This window comes from Rhagoletis pomonella, unplaced genomic scaffold (genome assembly GCF_013731165.1).
Source record: "Rhagoletis pomonella isolate Grant_MI unplaced genomic scaffold, Rhpom_1.0 Rhpom_scaffold_00007, whole genome shotgun sequence".
Taxonomy (NCBI): domain Eukaryota; kingdom Metazoa; phylum Arthropoda; class Insecta; order Diptera; family Tephritidae; genus Rhagoletis; species Rhagoletis pomonella.
Window position 1 is genome coordinate 59,960,685 of NW_023458561.1, and position 7,088 is coordinate 59,967,772.

Here is a 7,088-nt window from a genome sequence, read left to right on the forward strand (position 1 = left end):
TAAAATCACAATTAGCGTTACATTTGAGGCAAAGAGCAAATTAAAATGTTTGTATTAAAAAGTTAATTCTGATTTAGATATTAAAAATTAAATTAAAAAATAAATATTTTCTATTAAAAAAAAAAACAGAAATAAAATATAGTAAAAAGGACATTAATCTACCTTTGTACGTAAAAAAATGCATTCAACGCATATTCCAATACGGGTGCACGAGCATGTATTGCTGCCACTACATTTACAAGTATAGCTGCGTATGTGTGTGTGTGTTTGGGTGGATGTCCGCACAACCGTTAACCAACGAACCAACTGCGCAAATCAATCAAAGAATATGGCTTTACTGTGCTTGGTGGCGCTTGCAATTGTCTGAGCGTGTGGGTGTTTCTGGACATCAACAATCATGATTCCCATACAGACTAAGAGTCAGGGTTACAGCGCCTAAAACTGCGCTTTAGCGCTAAGTATGAGAGGACTGCTTCTGGTATCGCACATTGTGGGTGTATGTATTTGAGCGCGTTTGCGTGTGTATGTACATACATATGTATGTTTGCGGACTTTTGTGTTTGGTATTCATCAATTTTCACTCTAAGTTTTAAGTAGGTAAATGTGTGGAATTATTACGAGTATTTGCGAGAATGTGTGCTTATATGGGTGGTGTGTTCGTGTTAATTGTGTCTGGTTTGTGAATTCATGCGAAATATTATCGCACAGCCTAAAATAAAAATTTGATAATTTACGTTTCGTTGCATCAAAGAAAACTTTACAGACTTACCCTTGCTCATTTTAATTGATCTATTTTATATAACTTGTCACTTATAGCTGCATACATAGTACATATGTATGCTATGTACGTACATATGTACATACGTATGTACCTAAATAGGAATATCTTATATGTAGGGTCAAAATATAATAAAAATTTGCGTTTTATGGAAAAAAATGTATGTCGGTTTAAGGATTACACGCGTCTAGCCTTTACCTTCTCGTGTTACATAGAGTTGAATTCAAAGATCTCTATGAATTTCTGGCGACATTAAAAAAAGGTCATAATTAAAAGCGAAAATATGTGAAACAAAAATCTTCCTCCAATGAGAGATATCTACTTAGAACTAAGGATTTTCAATAAAGGCTCAAACGGCCTACTAAGCAAAGTGGTTTTGCAGCAGACTATAGAAAGTAGGAACAAAAAAAAAACTATAAAGCTCAAGTGGCGGAAAAGCAGGGGCCATGAAAATTGTATTTTGTAGCCGAGATGCCATTACTCGCCCCTTAGCCTGGAAAATCAACGTTCTGTTGCGGAGCATTTGACCTCATTTTGGAAGAATTTATTTAGCTTGAGAACACCGCACCTGCCAATGTATTTATTTGTAGCAATATTACTACAAATTTTTGGTAATAAAATTTAGAGAGAAACAAACAAAATCTGTGTATTTTTAGGTGCTAAATATCCGCCGTCACATTCTGTCATTTTAGTGTTTAACATCTAGTAAATATACGAACAAATATATTGTATATACGAATATGCATTAGGGTGGTACTTAAATGCAGGGATCAAATTTTTACATCAAATTTTCTAAGCCTGAACCCCTACGTCGATACTAAGTACTATAGTCGAAGATATCACATATAAATTTTGGTCCCAACTGAAGTCGGTTAAGACGTGTCGCACAGGGGTTAAAGTTCAGATTACCCTATGACGACGCCTTAAGCAAATTCAATAGGGACTAAAATTTATATGAGATATTCTCGACTTTAGTAGTATCGATTTTGGGCATTAAATGATAAAAATATTCCTAATTTTTTGAGTCCTTAAAGGCATCTGGCCCTTGACCCCTTTGCGACACGCCTTAAGCGACTCCAGTCGGGACCAAAATTTAATTGTGATATCTATGACAGTGGTGTTACCCATTGAAGGGGTGATACTAAAAAAAATCGTTCATTTGACTTCTAAGGACCACCCTAATATACATATACAAAAAGTATTTATACGTGCATGTGTATTTGAAAAGTCAGTATGGCGTGTACGAAATTATTTACGTAAAATAAATTTAGAAAGAAGCTAATATTTTAGAGGCAGCTGCTTTAAAATGGCAATTGTCCATAAAATTGGTACTATGTTTTTAGCATGTATATTTATGTACATATGTATGTACTACTTATGTATGTATTTGGCTGCGGGCACTAGAGTGGCCAACTCAATAATGTGTATTTTGTTAAGAAAACAAGATGACGAATTTGTTTACAATAACTTTTGTTGTTATTTTGGGCTAAATATTGTTTTTCATAACACGATTTATTTTTATAATAAAACCATACCCAAGGGATTAAGGTAACGAAGAGAAAGAATTGGAAGAAGGAAGAGTTGTTAGTAAACAAGTAGTCTCTAAAGCATATAAATCTAATAAAAAGTATGAAAAATAAAATTTGTTTATATATCATATCACACTTTTTTGCAGAAAAAATACATAACATTACAAAATAACAAACGTTCAATCCACAAACTGTTCCCAGTGTATTTCCACATTCTCAACTTACACAAATTTGCCGCCTTTGAAATCTAATATCAGCCAATACATATATATGTATGCGTCCCAAAACGCTTACTCTCTGAAACCTTCCCTACTCTTCTCAAATTACTTAAACCCAATGCACATTAAACAGACCTCTCTCTCTCTGAACTTTAAATGCCAGGTAAGGTAAACAAAATTTGACATTTTAGAATAAATATAAACAAAAATCAGCTCCAATGCTGCTCCCGCCTGTTCAATATGCCTTGACTTACATAAGTTTTATACTTTGTAAATACAAATGTATTCCACGTATTCATGAAACAGCTGTATGCTACTCTTTGATATAAGAAAATGAGCAAATCAGCCCTTTGCAATAGGCTTTTGCGCACAAAAAACACCCTTCTCTAGCTTATCAAGAGAACGCCCAGCATTTTAAGAGTATGCTATTAGATAAGAGCGCTAAATTTCATAGTTGAGCAGATGCTTATGACAACTATAAGATAATATACTACAGACCAGTGTGACCACTTTGTGAGTAATTCCTCAAAAGGTGTGGAATTTCGGGTGCGCTTGAGTATTTTTGGAGGATTTTTATTTTGAGGAACTTCCTCCAGATATATTTGCAGATAACAAATGCAACCATTTTTTACTGAACAGAGTCGTTAAATCGCCCTGTAAATGTTTGAACAAAAAGATTTCCGAAATTTTATAAAGAGCGAAATACACCACACAAGCGGCTTGTCAAACATTTCTCAAGCCTACTTTTCCCATTACGTCATACACCACGCAAACATGACTCGTTCAAGTAAAGAGTTTTAGTTGCTTCCGGTTCATAATGTAAAATGGTTTGGTTTTCTTCGATTGTTCTCTCTTGCATCCTCATTCGGTGAAAATTCCGTTGCGAATGAGGCGATTTTACAATACACAACGTAACCGGTTTGATCAAACGTCAACATGGCGGCCAGAAAATCAAAAAAAAAATGATTTTTGTTCACATTTTCCTCAAACGGCTTGTCAAACCTTCAAACAACCCCATACGCAACATAAATAGCTTTAGATCTGCATTTGCTGCCAAATATTCAAAATGTTATCGATAATTTTTTTCATTCCATCGTTATATTTTCAAGTTATTTTGAACTTGCAAAATCTCGATGACAACTGGAGAGAATACATTCACATTGACTTATTTAGTAATTTAATCAGATTTTGAAGATTTTTCATTTGTTTTTGAGGAATTTGGTAAATTTTTGTGGCAACACTGCTACATACGTATGTGGGTATGTATGTATGTACGAGTATGTATAAATTTGCATGGTCGCGCTTGTAATACGAACAAGTCTTTCAAGTTCAATGCAAACCACAGTAGACACTTGTGTTTTACGAACAATTCAAGTGTGAAAATATGTGGTTCCTGCTGTATTTGTGAACATTGGTATTTATGTATACGAATACTACAATGTACGTTTTTAAAAATTATCAAAGCACTTGACCCACTGCTGTGCACAAGTACTTAGCTTCGAGTTGGAAAGTATTGTAAAGTACTCAAATTATAGCTAATAATAAGTAAATTGTCATTTAAAGATCGGAGCCAAGTGCTTTCATAAATGAATAGCGCGAGTAGCTAATTAGCTAATCAAATGAATGAATGAAATCTACTGGGATTTGTGGTACACTTGATGTTGGTTAAAATCCTTTTCAATCAAATCAAAATTTTTAATTTTTTTTAATTATTGGCTTCAAGAGAAATTTAAAATAATTCAGAGCGAAAAAATAAAATAAAAAAGTCTTCCAATAACTTTGCTTAAAAATATTGCCTAACAAAATGAACAAGCTGGCACGAAAAGTTTTAAGTAAACAAAAAATTTTTTCATGAAAAAGAATCTGCTATATAGGAGCCGAGTATGCTTAGCAAAAGTTACAATGAATCCGCTCTCAAAGTAGACGTTGTGTCGACTTTCACATGAAAAAGAGAAAAGTCACCGCATCTTGGATAGAGATTAACCGCAAGTGGCCTCTGAAAGACATTATAAGCCAAAAAAAAGACTTATGGTGCAAATTTTGGGCTGAACCGACTGTCACTAAGGTGGATCCATAACTCTCATGCTGCAACGCGCAATGACCTTTTGCTAGCCCAAAAATTAAGGATTTTTACTACAATATCGGGCCACAAGGCACACAACTCAGACTCTATTACGTGAGAAATATAGGATGGAATTCCATATTTGAAATTTAGCTCAGTAAATTTATTCACGTATGGGTCGAAGTTTGATGAGAAATGAGCTGCAAGTGTCTCCAGAGAGGTGCCAAAATCAGTAAAGTGTTTTTCCCCGCGGAAGCTAAAGTGGGTTTCTGGCCATGGCGGTATAATAAGCATCTGTAGCTCCAATGAACTGGCAAGGTAGATCACTCTTAAGGAGTTGTCGCCGGGTAAAGTAAGTGTAGGTCTTCGATTGACCACATTTGGTCCACTGCTGGAGAGATCTCCTTAGAATACAACGTGGCTTAGTTCGGTAGAATCGGTAAGATCGGATGCGATTTAAGAAGCTCCCCTTACCGGCCACTGTCCGATTGAAATTTGTGCAGTAAGGCTTATTTTCACCTCAGCTGATGCGGTGAAATCATCTGCGCGTATGTTCTTGTGTGAGAAAATCCGAAATGTTTCCAGAAAGCAAATGAAACAATGCGATTTGATTGGGACAATTTTTCAACTTATGAATATTTAAAAATGTAAAAATTTAACAATAACTTCGCATAATTTTCATACTACATATAATGGTATCTTGTATAGTATCTTGTATAGTACTTTTGACCTCTATTACCTTTACAATAGAAAACTGTACCTTGAGTAAGGTATGTATGTAAGTGGGAATCTGCACAATTTCTCAATCGAAACGTGGCTACTAAAGGTAAATTTTTCACACTATTTAATCGGCAGTTTCGTGTTTAGCATATGGGTTTTTAGGAGACCTATTTGTCAGGAATTTCATCGCCAAATTTCACATCTTTTTGAAACAATGCGCACTAAAAATTTTATCGCAAAATTTCAAAATTAAAATTTTTACTGTCGCCAAGTGTGATTTAATGCATAATGACATATCAAAAACAAATGGATTCGGCCTTGAATTTTATAATATTGCAGCTCATTAACATGTTGACATGGCAGGCAATAGAAAATGTTTGTGTTTATTTTTAATTTCTTACGAAAATGCACACATCTGACCGTAATTTATTTTAAGTGCTTCTGTTTGAAAATGTTTTTTGGCTTTGGCTACAAGGATGTTGTGCGTGAAAAAAAGTAGAAAAATCCTAACGTAAATCATTTTATAAACGCAAATCGGAATGTGTTTAACATTTTCCATGCGCGAGTCGGAATATTGAAAATTTAAAAATTCAAATAAGTAATTCAGTGGTTTCCAATTAAAATTATTTTTAAATCATTAAGATTGACCATTAATTAGCGAATAATTGTTAGCAGGGCAGGCGAAATGTGGAGCATTTCTAGAAACATGATTTTTTGAAAGTTAGATTTTACTCGACATGCCAACGCGCTCATATTCCCGCGAACAATGATCGATGAATAGAAGGATAGAAAATCTAAAAAAAAAAAAATTCTGAAAAAAATAAAGTAGTTCAGAAATGTCTGCCGCTAATTAAGGTCTCATGCATTCCATTTGGCTGTGCATAAAATGGGAATAATAAAGTGCATGTGCAGCAGTATACATACATATGTACATACCATAGTATGTATGCATACGTATACATATATTCAAGTAAAATTATATTTAGCTTAGCACTGCGAGAGGAAGACTTGCTTGCAAGACTTCAATGAACTACATACAGCACGAGCAGGCAGTAAAGCTCTGCGACATTTTATTGCCGGCAACGGAAACCGGCATTGCTGGTAATGCGGCAACTGTTGCAAAAGTTTTTGAAATCGACTTTTACTGCCGGGCCTATTTTTGTTGCTATTGCTGCCGGTGAGGGCAATTTCGCCGGCACCACGTATGTATACATATACATATTCGTACATATTGTATGTATGTATGCACATTAGGGTGGCCCTCACCCCCTAAATTATTTTTCAATACCGAAATAAATTATTTCACCGATTGAAAAATATTGACTTTTAAGAATTCTGTACCATTTCCACGAAAAATTTCTTTTTTTCATATCAAATACAAGGAAACATTTTTTGATTTCGAAATAAAATCACAGTGGTGTATTTTTTCGATTTATTTACTACAATCCTGGGGGGGTGAGAGCCTTAAAATTTGAACTTTATGTTATTCCACATGCATTTTTAGACCACCCTAATGCATATATGTACATGCATGTGCGCATATGGAAAGACAAGGGACGACCAAACGTGTTCCCATTGACTGCATGTGGTGGAATTTCATCCCATCCTACGGCTGCTTTTTTTTTTTGCTTTCTTATTTTTTATTTTATTTATTTTTTGTTAGTTTCAGTTTGTCTGCTATTTTTCTCGCTTCGCTAACTTGCCACAGTTGCATATGTACATGCATATGTAGTACCGCGCGTTGCAACGGTCTTCGATCGTCGATCTTCGCTTGTCAATGC

General features: G+C 34.7%; 2 protein-coding genes across 2 annotated transcripts in view; both read right to left on the reverse strand.

Annotated features, from left to right (window-relative positions):
* Window positions 1-7,088, reverse strand: part of LOC118743207 — a 32,754-nt gene that overhangs the window by 24,587 nt on the left and 1,079 nt on the right. The window lies entirely within an intron of this gene.
* The window catches only part of LOC118743208 (mediator of RNA polymerase II transcription subunit 15), a 29,928-nt gene that overhangs the window by 21,755 nt on the left and 1,085 nt on the right, over window positions 1-7,088 (reverse strand).